At 44.1% G+C, this 16069-nt stretch overlaps 1 long non-coding RNA gene across 1 annotated transcript; it reads left to right on the forward strand.

Moving 5' to 3' along the window:
• Positions 1–320: 320 nt before the first annotated feature.
• On the forward strand, positions 321–10504 carry LOC105815639. Its single transcript, XR_001137754.1, has 3 exons — positions 321–383; positions 1914–2078; positions 9771–10504. It is a non-coding gene; the product is annotated as an uncharacterized LOC105815639 (long non-coding RNA).
• The last annotated feature ends 5565 nt before the right edge of the window (positions 10505–16069 follow it).

The raw sequence follows: 16069 nt of genomic DNA on the forward strand, positions 1-16069 counted from the left end.
TCGAGGGCAGTGCGCCACCGTGGGGATCGGGGCAGGGCGAAGCGCTTCTCGTCGGGCCTGCTGGGAGTTGTAGTCTCTTAACCTCTCCCAGCCTTCTGCTTGCCGGGCTGCAGAACTATAATCCCAGTATGCATCGTGCTCAGGGGAGGTGCGCAGCCTTGGTGAGAGAGGCCGGGTATGTATGGGCCTCGCTTGGCATGCTGGGAGTTGTAGTGTCTTAACGACTACCAGCCTGTTGGTTGTAGTACTGCAGAAATACAATCCCAGCATGCACCGGGTTCGGAGGCAATGCGCAGCCATAGAAGGAGGGGACGGGTGGTGAGCGCCTCGCCATTCCCGAAATCTTCTGGCCGCTGGCTCTTTGCCGCCAGATCTGGACACAAGTGAGTCCGAAGAGGGACCTGAGGGGCAGGGTCTTTCCAGAGCATCCGCCTCCTCCAGCCCAAGGAGTCGCCTGCTTTTCTTAAATTGCTTTGGGAACTGGCCTGATGCTCGAGACACAGTCCATTGTGCCGTTGCTCCCTAGTTTCTCCATCCGGAACACCAATTGGAAGGCTTTTAAAAGAAATCCTCCACCTGGCCAGCCTATAAACAACTTCAGAGCTTTGCAGGGGGTGAGGTGGGCTGTGCCTTTGCGGAAATGTCAGCCTCATTGGTGCCTTGTACATAATTCACTACACAAACTGCCTGGTCAATTTGCCTTGCTTTCTTTTATTCAGAGAACATAATTAATGTTTTTAATATTTATGGGGATTATTATTTGATATATGGAGAAATTAATTTTATCACTGGTAAAGACACTTATGAAGAAGCTGGACTCCAAGATCATCCATTTAGTAAATATTACCCTTGCTCCATTAGTTTCTAACAAGTCAGTCAGTGTGGCCATAGCAATTTAAATTTAAACGTTTGTATTACTTCTACTCTCTCTGTTCAGAAAAAGTATGACTTTTTTGTGTTTTCGAAACTGGCGACTGGAGGGGTTTTCAGTTGGGCTTTAGAGAGGATAAGACATTGCTGCTGTGTCTATTTCTCTTCAGCTATTGGCTGCATGTGATAAAGATCATGGAATTGGACATGGTTCGTTTGAGATACTATATATAATACACAGCATAGTTTTTATATCTATCTCATAGGGCCAAAAATTCAGAGTTATGAATTCAAGATAGGGGTCTAAAATTTTGATTCTTAAAAAAGAAATTTCTTTAATAGCCTGAATTCTTTATAATTTCTATAGAAATCCACCCATGGGTGAAGAGAGGTGATTCTGCTAACAGTGTCTGGTTTGGACATCAACAGTGAAGGCTGCCACATCCATAGGTGGATTAGAGTTGACCTCCTGAGGACCTCTGACGTTGGTCTTTGACCTAGAAAAAATACGAATTTAAAACATTTGGTGTTATTATATCTCAGTGCTAAAATACCCATTAAAAGGAGAGTTTGATTCGGTGAACCAAAGGGAGTGTAAACAGAGCAAAATATTTTTTACCATCTGTCAAATTTTAAAAAATTCATATTCTTTTTAATATAACACTTTTTCACAGTTCAAGCTTTGTGTATATGAATAAAATACTTATTCCTCTTTCCATTTTTAAGTTGTTTCCAATGATTTGATGAGATTATCCTTTAACCTGGATGCTAAGAAGTGTGAAAGAACATTTTGGTTCATCAAAGAAAAGAACTTTCTTTAAAATACTTTAACACACTGAAATGAAAAGCACTGGGGTGTGTTTGGATGGAAGACTGTGACCTACAGCCGGAACTCTCATCTTCAGAATTCACCTTCATGTATCTTTAGTATCTCATTATCATTCCCTCCTTCTGGGCAGGGGATTGTCTGTTCCTAGAATCATAGGATATAACTGAATTGTAGATGGTAAAGGAAATTTGATGTTATATTTTTTGATTTTCAGAGGAAGAGCCAGCAATGATATCTCCAGATGCTGACAAGCTTGTAGGACTTACAGAGGACTGTTCACAAGGCCAACCAGAGGCCTAAGAGCCAACCCTGTCCAAGTCCTTAGGAGAGGCTCTGCAGTAGACCCTGCGCCAGAACTGGGAGGAACATGTTTCTTCAGGTATGTCACTTCTATATTTGTCTTCATTGTCCTTAAGTGACTATGTCAGCTATTCCAGCCCATCACACTGTGCCTTGAGCAAAGTAGATTTGTGGACAGACCTGTGTCCATGATTCTCTCTTCACAAGAGTAAAAATGACTTCACACTCTGAGTGTGACCCTGGCTCTCTCTCCTATTTGCTCTTTCACAACTCATGCACAGAGCAGTAGTGCTGAGGAACTCTGCTGGCCTTGTCTGGAATGGGCATGGCCCCTGAGGAGAGGGCAAGTCAAGAGCCAGAGGTCCAGGGAGAGGATCTTGGTGACCTAACTCAGCCCTAACAGTGTCTGTTCTCCCGAGCTCTTCCCTGTGCACCAGGCAATCTCCCACTCCCAGGACCATCTCAGCCTGGCTCTTCCACCTTGCTGTAAGGTTCTGCTCTGGGATCCCCCACAAGTGAAATCTATTGAGGATGCCCAAGACCTGGGATGGGTTCTAGAAATCTTGTATCTTCTATGGTCATCCCCACCCGTGTCTCCTGTCTTTCTCCTGACAGACCTCTACTCCCCAGCAGCAGTGGTTGACCTCTGCTGACTCTGAACCAGGCCCTGAACTTAAAGACAATTTGAACTTTGATCCATATCGCACCGGAGAGACAGGAAAATGTCACATTTCCATATACTCATGACTCTTTCCCTTCCCCAAACCCACTGTCATGAAGATAAAATATGAGCTTGAATGAGATGACCCTCATCTCTTTCTTCCTGGTGGCAGCAGCTTGGGTGGGAGCCAGAATTATAGAAAAAGAACGAGGGGCTGTGTGGGGCTCAGCTTCCAGGGTGACTGGAGTTCTGCCCTCCTTCTCTCCCTTCTCTCTCATTTATTCTTAGTGCGCCAAGACTCCTGGATCATCATGGGGCATTTGCAGATTCAGAGATGACAGGCTTCGAATCCTACCTTCAGTACTTTCTAGCTGGGGGACCATCATCCTTTAACTTAATGTTACCTCATCCCTCCTATTAAATATGAGCTGAAATTACTTTCTTCAGTAGCCAGTTTGAGGAGAATATCCTGTGTATGTGTACATAGCATGGTCCCTCTGTCCCTTAGATCTGCTTCTTCACATTTCTTGGGAGAAGTTATCAATATGAATTTATTTCTCTTCTTTGTAGATCCCAACTTACTCTAGTCTTTCTCTTGAAAAAATTTGTTATTACACACATGCATGACTATATTTGTGAATAACTTAACAGTTACTAATAAGTTGAAAAAATTAGGATTGCAGAGCTCTGACATATGTGACTTTCCCTTGGAGAATCTGAGCTTTGTGAGAACTTAGGTTTCTGGTCACTAGAGGGCACCCTTGAACCTGACCTAAAATAAACATTGGCCAGGAGGAGGCCCATCTGTCTTGAGTATAAACTCTCAGGGAGGGGGATGGCTAGGTAGGACCCATGGGGATTGGCAGTCCACCCATAGGATAGAGACAGGTGTGGGCACAGGCATATCTGCATGGACTTGAGCGTTGCCACCTTGGCTCAGAGGCCCTTCCCCTCTGGTCATTCCCAGTGCAGGTGGAGGCATTGGTGCCCTGAAGGCCACTTAACCTGAGCTCCAGTTTCCAGCCCCTGCCAAGCCTTTCAAAAGCCTCCTTCTGGGCCATCCACAGCCTGGGTTCCCCTCTCTTAACTGGTGAGGCGAGTCTTTTTGCGTGACTAGACGCTGGATACCATCCCCCTCACCACCCCCTAATCCAGCCACCGGGATCCAGGACAACTCCCTACTGTCAGATTGTATGAAGCATCTGAGGACTGAGAACTGAATGTGATTCTGCTCTGCTACAGGCTCAGACCTTCATGATTCACAAAAAATGGCCACCTCTTCCCCATTCTCTTCCCAGAGACCTGGGAGGTGACCCAGGTCTATTGAGTGGGGGCTCTTGATAGAATGATTGAGCAGGGTTCCTTGCTAAACCTGGATTTTACAAAAAAAGTCCACAGATGGGCCTAGTAGAAGATTCAGGAGCCCGACGCAAGTTTGGTCAAGCAGTGGATCTTTGTCACACCTTAACCATTTCTAACCGTGTGCAGCTCAGCTCTGTGGAATCTCTTCAAATTGCTGTGAAATCAATCTCCAGAACTCTTTCCTCTCGCAAAACTGAAACTCCATTCCCGAGGAACGAACAATTATGTATTTTCCCCTCCTCCAGCCTCTGGTAACCACCATTCTACTTTCCATTTCTAAATGGATTTGATTCCTTGTAGAAGTGAAATCATACAATGTTTGTCCTTTTGTGACGGCTTATATCCTTCATACTGTCCTCAAGGTTCATCCGTGCTGTCGCATATGTCAGAATTTCTTTGCTCTTTAAGCTTTGCATTTTACCACAATTTCAAGTTTATAAAAAGGAACTTGGTAGCATGGAAAGTCAATTGATCAGTCATTCTGTTTTAAAAGCTTACAGTGGAAACTTACGAAGCCATATGAAGAAATGGAGCATTGATATCTGCAAAAACATGAGGGAGCCTAGAAAACATTCTACTGAGTGAAAGAAGACAGATACAAAAAGCCACCTACTATAGATTCTATTTCTATGAAATATCTAGATAGTAGATCCTAGAGAAAGGAAGCTGATTGGTAGTTGCCAGAAGATGAGGAAAGGCCAAATGTATATTGACTATAATCTTTAACGGGTTGAGGGGTCTCTTTCCCAGGTGATGGAAATGTTCTGAATTAGAAAATGGTGATGAACACACAACTTCATTGATAGAGTGAAAAAAACCACTGAACTGACACTGCTAAAAGGGAGAATTTTTATGTTATGTGTATCATGTGTCAAAAGTGTGTGGGGGAGAGAGAGACATAGATACAGAGTGTTAACGTGAGGGCATGGGGATTATTCACTCACCTCTGTGGGTATAAATCACAGTCACCCAAATGAGAGCAGAGTTTATGGGGAGCCCGCTGTGTATTGCAAGACTGTCGCTTCCATCACCACCACCAGCACAGCCACGGTTGCTTGCCTCTGGCAGAGGCAAGGGTGGAGGAGAGGGTGAGCTGTATGTGGGCGGAAGGGAAAGGGAGGTCCTGAAGGGAGGGTGTGGGCTGCTCGTGGAAGCTAAAGGTGGGCTGACTAGAGAGAAGCATCCTAGTGGGTGCGGAGGGGGCATATTTGGCCGTCCTCCCCTCTATTGTTCCTAAGCTGGAAGGGTGGATAAAAATGAGGACCGCATCAGTGCAGTCCTGACCATTTGGGGACTAGGGTATAAAGGTGTCAGGCGCTCAGGCTGTCTGGGCTGGTTGCTGCAGAGGTGTTGGGTCAGGACCTCAGCATCCCTGGGGAAGATTCAGAAAATTCCATGGCCAGGAAACTCTCCTTAGTCATCTTCACCCATTTGCAGACAGAGAAACTTTATTCAGTGTCTTTGTAACAATAGCAACAACAGCAACAGCTGCTGCTGCTGCTACTTATACAATCTTTGTATTCATATTCATATTTTTTAAAATTTTATTTATTTATTTTGGAGACAGGGTCTCACTTTGTTGCCTGCGCTAGAGCGCAGTGGTGTCATCATAGATCACAGCAACCTCAAATTCCTGGCCTCAAGCAATCCTCCTGCCTCCGCCTCCAAAAGTGCTAGCATTATAGGTATGAGCCACAGTGCTTGGCCATATTAATACATATATATATATAATTATGATATTTACATTTATAAATAAGTATACTAAAACTGTAATAATTATTCCTATATTTCTAATAATATAAAAATAATTATTACTATTACTACCACTAGTATAAACCTCAGGACTTCTTCCCACACCCAGTAACCCATGCCAGACACAGCACCCCTCACTGGCACGGAGGATCCATCTCAGTTGTCAATTTCTAACTTCTGGTCCTGCCTCCCCTGACCCCCACTGCCACCATCTGCTCCTGTCACCCCACCCCACCGTGGGGGGATCTGGTCCACCCAGGCCATCAGTTGGAGCTGGAGCACACAAAAGCAGCCTGGAAATGCTCTTCCTGAAGGCCAGGCCAGGGACATCTGCCAGAGGATGAGACAGACGGATGGACACATACACACACATACACACACACACACACACACACACACACACACACACACCCCAATGCACACCCTCCGTGAGCCTCCTGCCAGGACTCAAAAATTTCCCTGCTGGGCCCTGGGGAGGCTCAAGGAGGATTTAGAACTTTCCCCAGAAAGAAACCCTCTTTCCTGTCTTCAGTCAAATGGACACACATGGCACCTAAAGAAACTTCACTCTATGCTTTTATTTTTATATTTGTATTTTTTATGTTTTTCATTTTAAACAAAAAGTTTATATAAATGACCAGACAGGAGACCGTGTGGACAGGTTGTAGCCAGCAGGCAAGAGACTGAGTAGACACTGGGCAGCCCTGGGAGCCTCTTGCATATGCCATGGGGCAGATGGGGACATGGGGCACACTGGCAGTCTGTGGGTCCCTCCACCCCTAAACTTTGATGCAGCCTAGGCAGAGAGAAGAGGACTAAAGAAGAGCCCAGCATGGGAGAGAGTGTGATAGGGAGGGGAGAGGAAAACTCTCCAAAGGACAAGGATGGGGTGGGGCGGGGCCAGCTGTTTCCGACATGCTTTTTGGAGCTGGAGCCGGGGATTGGGGAGAGGAGGAAGCTCAGCCTGGCAGCCGGCTGGCTGCTGGGGCTGCTGGGAACATGAGGAGGAAGGGGTGCCCACTGCAGGCAGGGTCTCCCTAAAGCAGGTCAAGGGTTGGGCAGGGGCATAATATGTGCCATCCTCACTAGGGTGTGTGCAGGGTATGGTGACTCATGCAAGGGCAGGTCAGTTTTTACAGGCTGGAGGAACGGTTCTATCACCTCTTCAGCTCTGGGGAGAAAAGTACCTTTTAGGAGATTTGCCCCAAAGTTTGTAGGGACCTCAGTGACAGGGGTATAAATGCACTTTTTGGTTCAAGCATCTGGTGGCACACACCTGTTTCTGTGGCCATCTCTCTTGAGAATGGCTCCAAAACTTCCTTTCCAAATCTTTTCCATCCTGCAGAGGGGCAAATACTGTCATCTGTGTGCAGGCGAAGTGGCCTCAGAACTAGGACACAAAGGTCTCCTATTCCTTGCTTTGTCCCTGGATGGTCCTTCAATCCCTCAAGGGAAGATGTGGAGTGGACACTCTCCTTTTCTGTTTCCTCTCTCAGGCTTCCCATTTGCAGAGAGGCTGAGAGTGTCCAGGAGCAGGTGTCCCTGGAGCTCCCAGCCCTGCTGACCTCTCCAGGTGAGCATCTACTCTTCTGTGCCCACCTTGCAGGTCTGTGGGCTAGTGGGGTGGGAGTGAGACCAGAGGCTCTCCTGGGTGGGCACCTGATCTCCTGGAAATGCCCAGACACAGGACTTATCCACTAGAGGGGCCCAGAGGCATCTGCCCCTCCTCTCCCCAGCTCTCTCCAGTTAAGATACTTATCATACTTCAAAAAAATCAAGACAAGCTAGTCCTTCAGGTAGCTTCCAGGGAGCTCCTACTTTCTCGGGGGCTCAGAATCAAGGTATGAGGATGTGGGGGCCTGCGAGGTTCCTCCTCATGGACGGAGGGGCCCCCCGACTCTCACCCAGTCACTGGGGGCCAGGGAACTGGACCCCCAATCAGTGCACCCCTTCTCCTCCAGTGGAAAGTGCAGAGAGCTCTTGGCTGAGTTCTGTCTGCAACACAGAGTCTTTTAGAGCCCCCTCATCCTCCCTCCTGCTCCCCTGCACCTTGGGAGACCCTGTCGGGATCACGCCCTGCACTGCCAGCTACAGTTCTCCTTGGCAATACCTTGCATTCCCAGAAGAGGGTGCTCTCCTTCTCCCTGCCGCCTGCCCTTCTGGCAATTGCAGGGGTTTGGGGTGGCAACACACGCAAACGCCGCCTCAAATCCTTGGGGAAGGAGAGGCTGATAGGGGTTTGCACGCCCCCTCACACGGGCGGCTTTCCCCTCCTGCTGCGCCCGGGAGGAGCCGCCACTGGAATTCCCGCCAACTCTGGACCTGGCCAAGGAGCCAGGAGCAACTGCAGCGCCCTTTCTTTGACGTCCCAGAGCCTGCCCTGGGCGGAGAGTTGAAGCTGCTGGCACCCCTGAAGCAGCATGACACTCGGTGGCGGATAGTGGCTGGGCCCAGCACCGGGTGGCCCCAAAGAGGACCACGCAGCAGTGGCGCTCACTCAGAAGATGAAGTTAAATCCGAAAAGAAGGGATTTGGTGCACTTGGTGCCTCCTTTGACTTGCATGGTGCAGGCTAGACCGTCCTGGGCCAGACTAGTGTGGGATGGGATCGCTCAGCGGGGACAACAGTACTGGCGCTGGACAGAGGTGCTGGCAGCTGAGGGCTGGCCACTGGCCGCACTTATAAAAAGTGTCACTCTTTATGGCCCTCGAAACGTAGTTGTGCTCACATGCTCTGAAAAGTGGACCCACACCTCTCACCCAATCCAGGTTCCAGCCCTGTGCCCCAACCCTCCCTCCCACGAAGGCCGCCCTTTCCTCTTTCCCCTAGCAGCTTTGTCTTTGTAGATCTCAAAGGAAAACTTCAAGGCATATTCCACTGTTGGGCTAAATTGCAGCAGGAGCAAATGTCTTCTCAGTAAATCTATCTTTATGTCACTTGCTTTCAGAGTAAGAGGTTGTTTCAGCCACAGTAGCTCAATTTAATCTCTGTTGAAAATCATAAATAGCCTACGAATACCAAAAATGGATAAAAATAATTTGCCGACTAGTGGAGTACATCATACACATTTTCAAATTTTTCCTATGATGAGAAATAAAAAATATTAATATAATGTTGAGGCTTGCTTTCCTAAATTCTTATTTATTTATTTTTTTGAGACAGAATCTCACTCTGTTTCCCAGGCTAGAGTGCCGTGGCATCAGCCTAGCTCACAGCAACCTCGAACTCCTGGGCTCAAGCAATCCTCCTGTCTCAGCCTCCCAAGTAGCTGGGACTACAGGTGCACGATACCTGGCTAATTTTTTCTATTTTTAGTAGAGGCGGGGTCTTACTCTTGTTCAGGCTGGTCCGGAACTCCTGAGTTCAAGTGATCCTCCCACCTCGGCCTTCCAGAGTGCTGGGATTACGTGCGTGAGCCACCAAGCCAGGCCGCTTTCCTAAATTCAAGCCCTCAGCCATTTCCCCAAATTATTCAAAGTCCTTCCAAGATGAGTTAGGATAATCTCCTGAAGGGGATTATTCCCAAAGGTGAAGAGTACTAAATAGATAAGAATCTCAAAGGAATCCTGCTTCTATTACAGAAGAATCACCCTCCAAAACCTCAAAGGCCCAGGGAAGCTGCATATGTACTGTTGACTATGGAGCTGCATGGGCTTTGGAGTGAGGCAGAGTTGATCCTGAGTCCCAGCCCAGCTGCTTAGTAGCTGTGTGTCTTTGGACAAGTTCCTTGACTTAGATCAGTTTATATAAACCTTATCTGCAAGAAAAGGCATAATGATGCTAATTTTAAAATGGCTACAATTTTTCATCCCTTCTTCTATTCATGCCTTTTGCAATGTGCTTTTGCAATTGCTTCCATTAAGAGACAGAATCTGTTTCCCAAATTTGGATCTGGCTGGCCTAAGTAGCTCTGGCTAATAGAAAGTTGTGAATGTGAGTCTATTAGTTTGGGGCCTAGCCTCAAAAGACTTTTAATGCTTTTGCTTTTTCTTTCAGCACTCTGCCATCTCCATGAGAACAAGCCCATGTTAGCCTGCCGGAGGATGAGATAGCACAGGGAGGAGAACCAAGTTGCCTCAGTGGACACCCAGCCCACCCCCAGAAGCAGAGCAACCTAGTCAACCAACAGCTGACCACACATGCCTGAAGCACCCCAGCTGAGAACAGAAGAATGGCCCAGCTGAGCCCAGCCTTAATGGCTCACCAGCTCAATTATGAGCTAAATTTTGGGGTGGTTTGTTATGCAGCAATAGCTAACTAACACCCAGTGCAGGTAGGATGCCAGGATTCAATTGTAGGTTGACTACTAGTTACCTGGCAAACTAGGGACCTTTATAGGTACTGAATTTTCTTCCCTGTATTTAAAGTTGGATCTCTTGTTAGATGATGTTGAGTAATAAAGAAATGCATGTGGACAAAGATGCATGTAATTGGTGCTTAAACTTACACAGCCCCCCACACCACAGGAAGAAACAGACAAACACTGCCTGACCATTAGAGCCAGGGCCAAATTGCAGGATAGATTACCTATAATCTATTCCCTCCACATCTAAACTCTGGAGGTCAAGGCTGTGGACAGATTTGAAGACATGGAGTGTCCTCCTCCTGGGGCCTCATGTCCTTTGTTCACTGTGTGATCTCTAGAAAAGGGATGACCTCCTACCAAGCAGCAGGTGAGCACCGGTGGTCTACCCGTGGACACTTCCTGATTGCAGCCCTCTGCTCTCTCTCTCAGGACACCCCCTCTCCACCCTTGGGCCTGAGGAGAGATGTTGATAGGAAAAGGTGTTCCCTCTCCTCTGGCAGAACAGTGGGTGTTCAGGCTCTTCACCTCCCTGAGGTCAGGGGAATCAGAGCCCTCAGACCTGCACTTCAGCATGATAGCTCCTGGCTGCATGGGGTTGTATGTTTACATGTCTTCAGCTTTAGGTGATACTGCCAAAGAGTTTTCCAAAACGTTTGTACCAATTTTCACACCCACCTATGGTGTATGAGTTTCCTGGTATACCCACATCCTTGGCAATGCTTGGTATTTTCTGTCATTTTCACTTTAGTCTACTGATTTCTATATGATTATATAATACATTCTTTACATTTCTCTAATTACTACGAAAGTTGAAGAATCATTTCTTTCATAATTTTTTTTAGTCATTGAAAAACCTTTTTTTTTGAAGACACTTGTTTTATTTTGCTCATCTTCCCATTGTTTTAGATACTTTTTTATTGATTTGTAATAGTTCTTTATATATTCTTCATAGGAGCCTTTTCTTAGTTAACTCTCTATTTTACTCTGTTGCTTTGTCTCTGTCTCTGTCTCTTACTCTGTCTTTCTCTGACATTTGATGAGAAGTTCTTAATTTTAATATAATCTCATTTGTTATTTTCCCTAGTATATCAAGTATCTTTTGTTGTACTTAAGGAATCTTTTCCTATTTTAAGACCACAGAGATGTTCTTTGTTTTCTGTTATAGACATCATGACTTATATTTAAAATTTCTTATTTTGTCACCATTCAGAATTGTTTGTTATCTGGGTATTGATTTAATTTTTTTGAAAGTAAGCTTAAAAAATCAATTTGTTCTGAAAATCTTGTTTTATGATTCTTTTTATTTGCTGTCACCTGTCAATGCTCATTCAAGTTAACATCACCTCACTCTTGGAGCTTATTTCCTGTGAAGACTGTGTAATTTTGTTTTTTTTCCTACATCTTTCAGTTCATAGCAACTCCACAGCACCAAACAGCTAAGGTTAGTTTTTGTGTCAAAAATCTTCAATGAACCTTTTTCCTCAGTGGATAAATTATTTCTATATTTTATTTTATTTTTTGTTTTCTTTAATTTTAAAACAGTACTTGACCAATAAAGATGGAATATATTCTGTGGTGTACAGGATGATGATTCGATGTATGTATACGTTGTATAGTGATTATCACAATTTAATTAACACATCTGCCATGGTTTTGATGTTTGTGTTTCTCCTAAATTCATATAAAAACTTAATTCCCAATGCAATAGTATTAAAATTGGGACCTTTAGAAGGTGTCATGAGGACTCTGCCCTCATCAGTGGGATTAGAAACTTTATAAAGGCCTTGAGGGAGTGAGTTCTGCCCTTTTTGACCTTCTGCCATGTGATGACATAGCATTCAAGGTATTGTCCTGGAAAGAGAGACCAGGCTCTCACCAGAAACCTAAATTGCTACTGACTTGATTTTGGACTTCCCAGCCACCATAACTGAACAATAAATTTATGCTATTTATAAATAATCTAGCCTAAGGTGTTTTGTTATAGCAGCAGGAACAAACTAAGACCACATCCATCACCACCATGCTATACATTAGATAGCCAGAACTTGTTCATCTTACAACTGAAATTCTGTACACATTCATCAACATCTTCCCATTTTTCCTACCCACCAGCCCCTGGAAACCACTATCTACTCTCTATTCCTTAGAGTTCAATATTTTTAGGCTCCATGTATAAGTGAGATCAAATAGTATTTGTCTTTCTGTGTCTGACTTATTTCACTTAGCATAATATCCTCCATATTGTCAAAAATGGCAAGAAGTTCACAGCAAAGGGCCTGTTTTCGGAAGGGGCTGGCCACAATCAAGCTGTATATTGAGCCTGGATCTGCATCTAATGCACAGGCCCTCACTGTCTGCCAGAATTGTGGTTCTTGGTGAAAGTTGATCTGTTTCTCTCATGGTTGGAAAGACCCCTGACAATTCCTGGCCAAATGACTACATTGAACATTTGACAGTTCTCAAGGTATTGGTCATGTCTCACTACTGTTGACACCTTCAGAGTAACAGTTGACTCCAGCTACGTTGTATGTGCCTTAAAATTAATTCATGTCACCTTTTATGCTATTGAGACCACTTCCACTCCAGCCATGTTATGACTTTTATCACTAAATCTACTAAAATGAGCCAACTGTTTTATTTTACCTTTTTTTCTTCCTCTGGGTCCACACATGCTGGCTGGTAATTTGTTGATTAAATGTGGCGGTCCCCAAAAAGGAATTATCTCTCCCTGACTGCCTCCAAGATGAAGATAAAATTGTTGCGGGCTATATGCATCTATTTCCCCAATTTGAGATTCCACACTGACAATTCTCTGATAAAATGTCTTTCTTTTCCTTAACTGCAGCCACAAGCCAACCTGGTTTGTGCACCCTCTGAGTGGCAGCCCAGCCCAAAGAAGGTTATGGGACTCAATTCAGTTCTGGTTAAGTTTTATATAAGGATAACATCCTTTTCCCTTTTTCACTTGGCTTTGCTAGATAAAACATCCAGGAAAAAGTAGGAGGTGACCAGAATAAAGGTGAAATTATAGGTATTGGAAGGGGACAAACTGATTCTGTGGACATAGGACAAGAACCCGAAACCTAGCGAATAAAAAACTTAGACCCCAGGAGCTATAAAAATGGAGGGGCATTAATAACCTCTTGTCTTTCTGCATAACCTCTGGTAAGGCCCAGATAAGAGTCTGGGAATTATGTTGGGCTAGAATGGGGGAAGTATTAGTTAGACCAGATGGCAGAGGCTGTGGGTTCACCTTCTCCTTTTAGTCACCCACATCACCCTTAAGAATCCTCTGGGATTGTTCCATCTCTCTGTGATGCAGGAATGGAATTCTAGTTAGGAGCGTGCACTCTCAGTGCCAAGCTGTCTGAGGCCACAGTTGCTTCAGATGATGGGGAACTATTACTTTTTCCTGAGGAGACTTTGCACCCCATGGCTGAGCTTAAGCTGGATCCACTTTCTCCTTCCTTTGTGAGCTGGGGCTCCTTCTTCTGTTTTTCTGCCACCTAGAGATGAATCATATTTGTCAGTATTTGGGTAAATCAGACATAAATCAGGTTAGGGGACCCTAGACCTAGCCCCAAGCAAAGGCTGACTCTTGCCTCTTTCTTTGACCATTTTACTAAACCAATTATGTTGGCACAGAGAAATACCATAATATGGGATCTCTCGGGAAAGATGAAAACATTGTACATCTAGAGAAGCTGGTGGTACAGGGCAAAGGTACCACTATGAATCAAAGCTTCTGGCCACATTTTCCAGTTTATCTGTATGTGGTAAATGAATCCAGGAAACATCTCAGAGCCTTGGAAAGGATTATTAAGAGAGGGCAGGGTCACTAAAGATCCAAGCACTACGACACATGCTCATCAGTCACCTTCTGAGGGCAAATACCTGAGTTAAGCCTGTGTGGTGGAGGTGCAGAGCAGTGCATGCCTGTGAAAGCCTCTGATGGTAAGTGAAAAGTGAAGCTCTGGCTCAGGGAGAAGTCTATCTGACAGAACGTCATGCTTTTGTGGGTGTGAAAGTCTGTGCTGTTCCACAGCAGAGCACCACTGACTGAATAATTATTTGATGATCATGCATGAATAGGCCTTTTTTAAAATTTCTAAAACAATAAAACAAAATATTTTTATCCACTTTCAAATTGAATATGAATGTGAGTAACTTCAGTGAAAATGTCATACAAGAGAACTCTGGGTCCACCACAGAAACCTGAAGAATCCTGGTATGGTCAGAATTAACCTCATTAAAACATGATTTTTTTTTTTTGCCATATAGATTTATCTTTCATTGGACCTTTATTTTGTTTTAGGTTGTGAAGAATAAATCAATTTTTCCCTTTGTGATAGGAACATCAAATTCCCACATCCCAAGTATCCCCACTGTAGTTTCACTAATTATGAACTTTCTGCTATGGGCTGAATATTTATTTTACCCCTCTACCTATAAATTCATATGAGGACACTTAATTCTCAATGTAATAGTATTAGGTGTGGGGATTTTCAGTAAGTGATTAAATCAGGAGAGCTCTGTCCTCATGTAATTAGTTCCTTTGTAAAGGAGGTTGAAGGGAGTACCCTTGGCCCTTCTTCCATGTGAGGACACAGCAAGAAGGTGCCATCTCTGAGGAACAGGGCCCTCCCCAGACACCAAATTGGCTGATGCCTTGATCTTGGATTTTCCAGACTCCTGAACTGTGAGCAATAAATTACTGTTGTTTATACATTACCCAGTTTAAAGTATTTTTTTTTTCTTTTTTAATAGTAGCCTGAATACACTAATACACTTTCTTTCTTTTTTTTTTAAAGTTCAGAATATTACAAGGGCACACATGTTTTGGTTACATGGATTGCCTTTGTATAGCTTGAGTCAAAGCTGTAAGTGTGCCCATCACACAGATAGTGTACATTGTACCCATTGTGTATGATTTCACTCATCCCTTCCTCCCCACTGCCACTTGCTTGATTTCCATTGAGTTTTACTTCCATCAGTGCACATGAGTGCTGACTGGTTAGTTCCAACGTAATAGTGAGTGCATGTAGTGTTTGTTTTCTCATTCTTGTGATACTTCACTTAGGAGAATGGTTTTCAGTTCATTTCAGATTGTTGCAAAAGGTATTAATTTATTTTTTTTATGGCTCAGTAGAATTCCATGATATACAAATACAACATTTTATTAATCCACTCATGTATTGATGGACACTTGAGTTGTTTCCACATCTTTGCAATTGTGAATTGTGCTGCTATGTAAACATTCGAGTGCAGATGCCTTTTTTATAGAATGTCTTTTTTTCCTTTGGGTAAATATCCAGTAGTGGGACGGATGGATCAAGTGGTAATTCTTCTTTTAGTTCTTTGAGATATCTCCATATTAATTTCCATAGAGGTTGTACTGGTTTGCAGTCCCACCAGCAGTGTATGAGTGTTCCTTTCGCTCTGCATCCATGCCAACATTTATTGTTTTGGGATTTTTTTGATAAACGCCAGTCTCACTGGAGTTAAGTGATATCTCATTGTGGTTTTGATTTCCCTTTCCCTGATAATTTGAGATATTGAGCAATTTTTCATGTTTCTTAGCCATTAGTTTGTCTTCTTTTGAAAAGTTTCCGTTCATGGCTTTTGCCAACTTTTTAATGGGGTTGTTTGATTTTTTCTTGCTGATTTTTCTGCATTCTATATAGATTATAGTTATCAGGCCTTTATTGGATGTGTAGCATGTGAATATTTTCTCCCATTCTGTAGGTTGTCCATTCACTCTAATAATAGTTTCCTTGGCTGTGCTGAAGTTTTTAATTTGATCAGGTCCCATTTATTTATTTTTGTTGTTACTGTGATTGTTTTTGAGGTCTTCTTCATAAATTCTTTGCCTAGGCTGATTTCTATAAGAGCTTTTCCAACATTTTCTTCTAGAATTCTTATAATTTTATGCCTTAAGTTTAAGTCCGTCATGAGTTAATTTTTGTGAGTGGTGAGAGGCACAGATCCT

This window comes from Propithecus coquereli, unplaced genomic scaffold (assembly GCF_000956105.1).
Source record: "Propithecus coquereli isolate 6110/MARCELLA unplaced genomic scaffold, Pcoq_1.0 Scaffold340, whole genome shotgun sequence".
NCBI lineage: Eukaryota > Metazoa > Chordata > Mammalia > Primates > Indriidae > Propithecus > Propithecus coquereli.